This window comes from Aulonocara sp. 'chitande type north' Nkhata Bay, linkage group LG6 (genome assembly GCF_057382095.1).
Source record: "Aulonocara sp. 'chitande type north' Nkhata Bay isolate Kocher_YH1m ecotype deep benthic linkage group LG6, A_spYH_male_GT1.1, whole genome shotgun sequence".
Taxonomy (NCBI): Eukaryota; Metazoa; Chordata; class Actinopteri; order Cichliformes; family Cichlidae; genus Aulonocara; species Aulonocara sp. 'chitande type north' Nkhata Bay.
In genome coordinates, this window is record NC_141349.1 from 16,843,478 (window position 1) to 16,853,927 (window position 10,450).

A 10,450-nucleotide genomic window follows, 5' to 3' on the forward strand; every position below is an offset into this window, starting at 1 on the left:
CAGCTCTCACACTTGTGCTTGGGATAGTAAAGCATTTAAAGCATGGAGGTGCTTCTCTGTGGACTCCGGCTCATATTCTTGCAGAGCTGTCTCATCCAGGAACACTTCAAATTAGCATCTCTGCCCACGGGGCAGTTCTAGGAAAATGCTGGACTGTCTGTAACGTGGGAGCCAGGAGCTGGCTGACAAAGCCCAGAGGGACAGAGAGGCCCTTACTGCCTTTGGTTCAAGATTTTAGAGCATGAGTAGGAGAGATAGAGTAGGCGGATAGTTTAATCACTTTGAAGAAAGAATCAAACCAGGGTGTTCTAAAAAGTTCTGGAATGTGGCAGCAACAATTAAAGAAGAGTAAAGTTTAGTAGATTACTTGATGTGAGAAAAAGCACACGTAACATTCAAACCAACACATTTGCTCCAAGGCATGTACTTAAAAACTGATTGAGAAGAGGAATTTAATATTTAATATTTAATAATGATTTTGCTGTGTCCACACAGGGAGTGGTTCACTGCGCATGAGTTACTTTAAAAGACGGTTGGCCACTAGACATTTTTTTTTTTAAATGTAACCTTTATTTAACCACACTGTAAAAAAATATTCCGCAGAAAAACGGAAAATGTCCAGGTAATTTTCTGCCAATACATTTTCTGTTTTTTTACGGAAGTTTGACGGACTTTTCTGTAAATGATAAAACGGAAAATTCTGTAGATTTACAGTATACTCTCTGTACTATTTACGGACATTTCCTTCAGCTATAAAACGGAAAATTCCGTTTATTCACAGTATATTTTCTGTATCATTAACTGATATTTTCCGTTAATAGAAAAATTGAAATTTCTGTTTATATTACTATTTCCAAGCACTTCTTTTCACTGTAACTCATTAAATATAGTTATTTATATCCTTAAACGTACATTTCTATGCAATTACAACCTAGTACACCATGTACTCAAAAATTCATAAATTAAAACTTAAATTAATTTGTGCTTCGTACACAATAACATTGGTACAATTAATGTTAAATATTCTTTTATTCTCCTCAACTCTAAAACTATACTAAAATATAACGACAGCATCCATCTTGTCATAAAATGACTGAATAGCTGATACATGAACAAAATAACTCACAAGCTTTTCAAATTTGAGCATTTTTATTTCCTTGAAATCAGGTTTCCCTCATGTAAATGTGTTTATTTACATTCATTCAAGTGGCTACCAAGTGTTTTCTTCAAACAGGACACCTGACAAACAAAAAATGTCATATTTAACGATATGTTCACATTGAATAATATCCAGAGTACCTTTTAGTTAGAATCACTGCCTTGTGGTAGTTTTGCCTCAGCCAAATGGTTAAGGTGTGGTTTACATCCATGTCTGTCCACTTATGATACAGTATACACATGTAGTCAGTTATAGCCAAACACCTTTGATTACTGAATTGCATTCACTTCATTAATGAAGTGACTGTAATTCACATTTGTGTGAACATTTGTCTGAGATTAACTCTTTGGGCTCTTTACCTTACAATATAACATACTTTAGTCAAAATTTGTTGACTGTTCAAGTGGTGCCACGTGAATAAAACTGAACAGATCTAAAGAAGATGTTCCTGAACTTTGGGTTTATTCGAACAGGACGGATGGATAACCACAGGACTTTTCCCCATATGATAACTAAAACACAAAATAAATTAAGACAGATTACTGTCCCAAACTTAAAGATAAAAGTGTATTTACTGGACTTGTTTTGTCAGTGAGGAGCAAAGTACAATTAGAAGTGCTTGTTCTGATGAAAAGTTAAACTGTAAACAGCAGCATAGTGAATAAGGATCTGTGTCCACGACTCCTCAGCAGTGACAACACTTAAACATCATAGTTCAAAATCCTTAATGCACACCTTTTTCTCCACGGTGTTCAAATGCTCTTAGCTGTTTAAATAGAGGAAAAAGTCTGACATATTTCAATGACCATTAAATGTTAGACAAGGCTCTGAAAACAAGGTTACGGTTACAAACAAAAACCTCTGCTTGTGCGCACAGACCCTAAATCACAACAAATAAGACAATCCGGTCATACAGTCTGACGTCACTAGCCGTGTCTGGACCTAAACTCTGCTGCAGGTCCATATATCAAACGATCACTATGGCATTACTGAGAGTTGAAAAACTGTCTAAAGTCTTTCATCTTTAATAAAATGATCAGCGTTCTGCTCTACCAGGTGTAACAATTGAGTTTAACATCCAGGCATCCATGAAAACGGAATTTATGACATTTAACGGAGTTAGAAGTTAGCAGGAAGTTAGCTCGCTAGCTTCTATCTAAATACATATAGCATGTCCTGACTGCGGGGTTTTGGAAACAAATTAAAACGTACAGCTGTTTTATCACTTCCAGCATAAATGAAGACAGAAAACTAAACAGCAGTGACGTTTGTAGGGTTACTGAAGTTTGGCTAGCTGGTATATAATGATGCGCTACAAGACCGCTAGCGACACAGCTATGTTAGCATAATATAAACAAGCTAACTTTTTTTCCACTCGATAAAAGTTAACGTGAGTGTTCTCGGTGGTCAGGAACAAATGTAATCGCATGGCAGGATGCTGTAAAAGGACCAAACTTCAGCCAGGAGAACAACTGAGATAATCCATCCATAATACGAGGTTAGTCATTCATATACTGCTGCATGGGCTGGGCTGTAGTTACATCCTAAGGTTTTAAAAACTGAGCTTAAATAAATGATTAGCGGTAATAAAAGCCGAGGGAGGTCAACAGTGATCACTGACTGTTTTAGGAGCTTTTTGAGATTAAATAGAAGAAAATACATAACATTAAACATGTTAACAACACAAAAGCCATATTAAACGCAGACTACTTTAGACCCGGAAGTAGGTCCATCTGAGCTTTGAATAAAATACACTCAGCTTTTCCTTGGATTTTCAGAGTTGCTCAGTTCATACAGGAACTGCAGCAGTCGGGGTTAACGTGTCGCTGTGTTGCTCCTCCATCTCAGCCATTGAGACTAGTCGCAATTTATTCTGAGGAAAAAAAGAGAAACAAGACATTTTTAAAAAGTTTGTATTTTTATAATTTTTTTTACCTAGAACAAACAACATAAACAAAAAAAGGATTAGAGCTGTGCGATATGACGATATATATCAGATGACGATATAAAAATGTCTATCGTTTCATATTATACAATATTGTTTGTTTTGTGGTGTTACAAAATAAACTGTTTACGGCAATATTTTTTTCATGATTTTGATGGTCACTGTAGTGGCTATATTATTTCTTAAAGTTCTCTCTTTCTCTTATACTTACAATAACCACACGGACAAGTGACTGTTTTTACGCGTACTTTCATTAACAACAATGACAGTAAAACCATTGTGTGGCTCCGCCGTCCGCTTGTTTATTTTCCACATAAACCTCAAGTGTCTGTTGAGACTTTTCAAAATAAACTGAAATGATATACATTATTCTCAGAGAATACCAGCATGGCCAGCAAGGATGAGGCAGAACCAGCTAGCTCCAAACAGAAGGACCAGTCAAAACAAATCGAGGACCTTATTGTTAAACAAGGGGCTACCTCTGTAGCATGGACATGGTTTGGTTATGAAGAGTCTGACATGCCCCAGAAAACTGTACTATGCAAATTATGCCACAAACTGGTCCCCACCACCAATCAAAAACGACAAACCTCTTTAACCACCTACACAAGAATCACATGAAAGAGTTTCAAGAGAATTTACGAATGAAAAGCAAAAAAGAGCTGTCAGGTGCTCAAAATAATCCTTAGACTCAAACGTTAGAACAGGCTTTTCCTCGCAGCACGGCGTGTAATAAATACTCAGAAAGAAAATGGTGGCCATTTAAACTCGTGTCTAAAAATGTATAGTTTCATGCATCGGTAAAAACACTCGACTCCAGGTACACGACGCCCAACTGAAAACATTTCACATAAGTCGAGTTGCCCGAGAATCACAGAATTTACAGAAAATGCACTATTTTGTGATATATATCGTTATCAGGAGAGAAATGTCTTATATTGGGATATGAGATTTTGGTCATATCACACAGCCCTACAAAGGATTATAATTCACGTAGAGTTGCATACACATAACACCATTCTGTTGCAACAAAAGCAGTTTATAATTAAAGTAACATACATACCTTGAAAAACGAAATCAACCACAACATTAAACTCAGCTTGTGTTGAGAAGGTGGTCAGGGTTTTTCTTCATTTCCTGAGACCAGCTGCTCTGGATCATCACCAGCTTGTATCTTCATCTTTTTTTTTCACTTGGGGAAGTCTTTCATTGCTCTGCACTGGAAAACCAAATTGTGTGATCACAGGTGAAATAAGGGGTATTTTCCACTGCAGGACTTAGAGTGCTTCAAGTAGTGATAGCTGTTGATCCATTTCTCAAATAATCTGTAAGGATCTGGATTTTTAAGAAAGATACAAATTAGAGCAGGGCGATATGGCCAAAAATATTTATCACGATATACATTTGAAAATTTACGATAACGATATAACTGACGATATAATTGATGCGAGACAAAATACAACTCCACAACATTACTAGCGCAAAAAGACAACCTTCCATTTATTTTCACTTAAACAAGAAGCTGGTTTTTATGTACATTAAAGCTTTATAAAAATGTAACAGTGCAAATGCAAATTCCTTGCTGAAAGTTTAACCAAAAGGCATTTCCAGTAGAAATGGGCTGACATATCCTGAGCATAACCATGTATAATATCTACTGAAGTTAAAAAGAGGTGCTTTGCACCATTGAACTGCAGTGTGCAGTACGGATTTTTCGGACCATAAGGTGCACGGGATTATAAGGCACATTAAGCGAAACAAAGCAGTCAGATAAATCAAACTTTATTCAACTCATTCTTGCTTCCTCCACTTCTGTACCATTGATTCATTAATGTTGAATTCTCTGGCAGCTGCTCTATTCCCATGTTGTTGCAGTATATTAATGACTAACCTTGTATTGTAGATGGATTATCTCAGTTGTTCTCCTGACTGAAGTTTGGTCCGTTTACAGCATCCTGCCATGCGACTGCATTTGTCTCTAACTATCAGGAACCTTAACGTAGGGCTGCTCGATTATGGCAAAAATGATAATCACGATTATTTTCACTGAAATTGAGATCACGATTATTTGACGATATTTATTTAACCCTTTAAGACCTACTATAGAACCAAGTCCACCAGAGCTTATATTATTTTTTTACATGCTGTAGTGCCATTTGTGGGAGCATTTCAAGTTGCTATACATCAATACAACTGTTATAGCCCATATTTTAATAATATGTATGCATTAAGTCCATAGTAATTACATAAATTGCAAAAAAGTGCAATAAACTACAAAAAAAATTGAAAATCGCTTTTGTTTTGTTTACATATATTTCTACTTGGAGAAATTTAAGAGGCTTATCCCTCAAAACTTTAAATACAATAAAGTTGCAAAAAATAGTTTACAACAACAGGAAATTTATTTTGAGTGTCTTCATAGTTTTATTTTGGAGATACAGCAATTTTTATATACTGCAGGAAAAACAAAAAACAATCCTATGATGCAGATTTGCAAAGAAAACAGCATGTGCATCATTTCACTGTGGGAAGTGTTACGAACAGCTGATAGGAACGGCAAAGCGTGTTTCTGGAATATTATGTTTTTGTTCCTGCAAGCGCTTTTTATGCAATTTTTGCAAAGCTATATGTGGAACGAAACCGTGACCGAGGACAAGCTGATGGCATCAGATGTAAGTACAACTCCTCCGGTTTCATATGCAAAACAAATTATTGCGCTAGCTTACACGGTTCAGGTTCTACAGGGATTTAACAATAGTTACGCAAAACGAAGCATGCAGCTCTGACCGGCTTTAAAGGGTTAACAATGACTTTAAAAAAATAATACAAAATAGTGTGCAACACCACTGAAGTTTTTTTTTTTTTAAACTCTCTTTTCAACCAACGGCAGTCACTCTCCAAATAACTTCTGCTTAGCTTTCCGAGCTTCCCTCGGGTCCTCTTAATCAGCGGTCTCCAACCTTTTTTGCGCCACGGACCGGTTTATGCCCGACAATATTTTCACGGACCGGCCTTTAAGGTGTCGCGGATAAATTAGGGAGGGGCTAATAATCGGCTCAGTCATTTTTAATGATCGTTGAAAGCCCAGATCGTAATCGTGATTAAAATTCGATTAATTGAGCAGCCCTACCTTAACGTTAACTTTTATAAGTGGAAAAGTGTTAGTGTTCGTCCTCCAGCGTCACTGTTTATGTTATGCTAACATAGCTGTGTCGCTAGCGATCACGTAGCACATCATTATATACCAGCTAGCCCAACTTCAGTAACCCTACAAACGTCACTGCTGTTTAGTTTCCTGTCTTCATTTATGTTGGAAGTGATAGCAGAGCTGTACGTTTGATTTTTTTCAGAAATCTCTCAGTCAGAACATGCTATATCATGCTTAGGTAACTAGCGAAACTAGCGAGCTAACTTCCGCTAGCTTCCTGCTAACTTCTAACTCCGTTAAATGTAATACATTTTGTTTTCATGGATGCCTGGAAGTTAAACTTCATAGTTACACCTGGTAAAGCAGCAATGCTGATCGTTTTATTAAAGATGAAAGAATTTAGACAGTTTTTAACTCTCAGTGATGCTGCAGTGTTCGTTTGACCTGAAGAGGGGGGTTTAGGACCCAGATTACTCCCAGATTTAAGAGCATCTTAGTCCGACAAATACGACAATAACGACGGCCGCTTGCATGTACTGCAAAAAAATGTGCTTTGTCGTGTATCTGACAGACAAACACCAAACCAGTTCCACATCACTGAAGTTGCACCATTTTTACAAACCAATTCTGGTTCATCTGTTTCACTCAACAATCGGCCATGTGCGTATGAAAACAAAGGCACTGGCGCATGCGCGTTTTACTCATATTTTATCGCGATATTTCATTTTCCTATCGTTTCCTAACATTATACCGGTATTACCGTGAACGGTATAATATGGCCCAGCCCATATACAAATATCTCTGCTTATATTTGGCTAAAAGCTTGATATAGACACAACAGTTTATAATATGTCAGCATCCCCCACAAGTAGGGTTGCCAACTCCCTGAAAAATAAATAAGGGACACCTCGTGGCCAGGGCCGGGCTACCCAGTTGTCTTCACCCTTCCCAGTTTGGTGAATTTTCTAGCTCTTTTTTTGTGTGTGAAATTATTTTTTTAACCATTTGACTTGAAGTTGATTTAAGTAGATGCATATTCTATTCTTTGTGATATGAATACATGTGAAACAAATGATCATTTAGCCATTTATTTTTAGCTCAAAATGACAACATTAACACAGTAAAACAGGTCTCTTTCTTAAACAGAAGCCTGTCATGCTTAACTTTTGAGAATATAAGTAAATCTTTCTTTAAAAGAACTCTGTCCTGCTTAACTTAAAATAATAGAAAACAATAGAAAGAAAAATATTCTTGTAACAGTGCACATTTAGTGCATTTAGTACAATTGGCTTCAGTTGAGGTATTATTTCAGCTTTTCTAATCAGCTGCTCCTGTTTGTAAACCCGCTTGTTCCCATGATTACGCATCATAACTCATCATCATTATTCATCTATGTATTACTTTTACGTATTAGTCATCAATTTGTTGTAATCATCTATCCTTGCAGTTGTTTATTACACAAAATAAGTTATATTATCACACTTCTGGCCACATAGCGCTGATATTCACTGCACATGCCCATATTAACTTTTTCCAGCCAGGTGTTTTCCTTTTCCCATTCTTCCCTTTCTCTGAGGGGAACAAACATTGCTGCTCTAATGCTGGGCTTACACTGTGCGATTTTTGGCCCATTTTGAGCCGATTTTTGAGTGATCGGACCGATTTTGGCCTTCATCGTGCGTCGTGTAGTATACGTGGGGTAAAGAGAAGTGATTAACACCTCACGACCAGCTCCCGATCATCAATCGCTCGTGAGGGTGTCACCACAGGCGCTCACACTGCTCACGCGCAAACGTAAACGTCGGTGAAAAAGACGGAGCAGCACGGCAGTGCAGCCTGTGATCTGGACACAAGCGATGGAGGCACAACTTGTAGAACTTTGGAAAGTTCATCCGAGCCTTTTCGATGTGGCATCACAAAATTATCACGACCACAAAAACCGTGAAAATAGTTGGATTTACATTGCTGCTCAATCACAGCTGCCTGATCATTGTTTTTCATTAGCAATTTAACAAAGTTGATGGTGGTGGTGTGTCTGTGTGAGTGAAAGACAGAGAGAGCAAGCGACAGATTATCTGTTATAACCTTCATTTTATGGAGGCACAGTGTGAGCACTCAGGTCGCATCAGAGCATCGGGCGGTATAGTGTGAGAGTACATCGTGACCTATGAACTTCTAACCCCTGCGAGTCAATCGTGCAGTTTGAGCAGGAGCTGAATAACGTGACTGAAAAAAATCGCACAGTGTCTGCCCAGCTTTAGGTGTACTGTCATCCGAGACTTGCACCGCAGTGTCGGCGTTTATTTCCCTGTTGGCCATGCTTGTTGTTGTGGTCATCTGTTGTCTTCCGGTATTTTCTCCGCAAGCAACCTTTCCTCGACCAATGAGATGAGCGGTAATCTGAATTGTCATACTCGAATTGTCATAAGTGTGCTGTCAGCTCATTGGTCACAAAGCAGGAGAGGGGCTGGGAATTATGTTTTCAAACAAAGTGTTAATTCCATAAACATTTATAGACTACTTTTGATTCTCACTGTATTACGGGACAAAGTGCGTCCCTTATTAGCTCAATACGGGACGTGTACTTTTGTTTCGAAATACGGGACGATTCCGTATTTTAAGGGACGGTTGGCAACCCTACCCACAAGGCATATAAAGCCCCTGCACACCAGCACTGCGCTTACATTATAGTTCAATCAACAAATAGTTATTATTGATTTATTATTGAATTTGTTTAGTAATAATTATTAGTATTTAATCACATTAGCACAGTGGGGTGACAAAAATATTCCACATACTAGAAATGCTGCTCAGCATTTCATAAATTACATTTTCAACAAATGTTGGAGTAAAAACACAGTTACAGGGAAAATGTGTCTGTCTGTAAATATTAACTAAACATTTCTATGTGCTACAAAACAGACATAATTGTAAAATGCTAAAAAACAATAAAACTTTACCTGTCTAGTCTTCAGTGGTGTACCGGGCTCGAGGCACCTTTAAACGCAAACTCAAGGATTGGCAGCAGACCGGGGTACAGTCTCTCACCAAACCCTGAAGCGTACCCCCACCCAGGATAACCACCAAACACAATAAACTAAAAAAAAAAAGCAAAACAACAAACAAGTGCTTCGATGGAAGGGCAGCACAGCCACCCAGCTGAAACACACTTACTAAAAGGGAGTTTGCTCAATTACAGTGACCACCATCACTCACCCACTTAAAAGCAAAACAAACTGACATCCAGTCTCCACTAAAATGTCCAAAGCTCCTGGATGAGCCCCCACTTATGTTACGACCCGGCTCAAAAGCCGCAACATAAAAAAAGGAGACGAATACCAGAGTGTAGGTGAAAAGAGGTTTATCTTAAAATGGACTATCAGGTTGGCTAAAATTGCTGGTGCCACCAAGGCAAAGACTAGTGAGCTCCCCGGAAAGCTTGCTTCAGGTATGCTTTTATCCACACCTGACTAGGTGTGGCCAATTAGCACCAGCTGAACACACTGAGCAGATTAGGGGCTGCAGAGGGACGTAACAATGTGCTGAGGTGAAACTATACTTTCAATAATATTACCACTACAGTCTGTTAACCACCGAAATAATCTATGCTGGTCAGCTAGCTAAAAGTCTTTACTTTAGCATGCCAAATCAGAAGCTAACATTAGCATTTGCTAGCGTCAGCCGGGAAGGTCTGAGGCTTAACCCTTGTGCGCCCGCCTGTTCTCGGGGCGTGGGTCGTGGTGACCCCCCGAGGTGTGTGTGTGTGTGTGTGTGTTGTTATTAGGATGGTATTGATGATGATGATGATGATGATGATGATGAGTGTGTGTGTGTGTGTGTTGTTATTAGGATGGTATTGATGATGATGGTGGTGATGATGATGATCATGATGATGGTGGCGATGGGGGGGGGTCTTGGTAACCCCCCTGGGGGGGGGGGATATGTGTGTTTTATGATGATTAGGGTGGGGGTCGCTAGGACCCCCTCGGGGCATATGTGATGATGATGATGATGATGGTGATGATGATGATGATGATAGGTTTGGGGTCGCTAGGACCCCCACGGGGCATATGTGATGATGATGATGATGATGATGATGATGATGATAGGGTTGGGGTCACTAGGACCCCCACGGGGCATATGTGATGATGATGATAGGTTTGGGGTCGCTAGGACCCCCCCCGGGGGCATATATTGT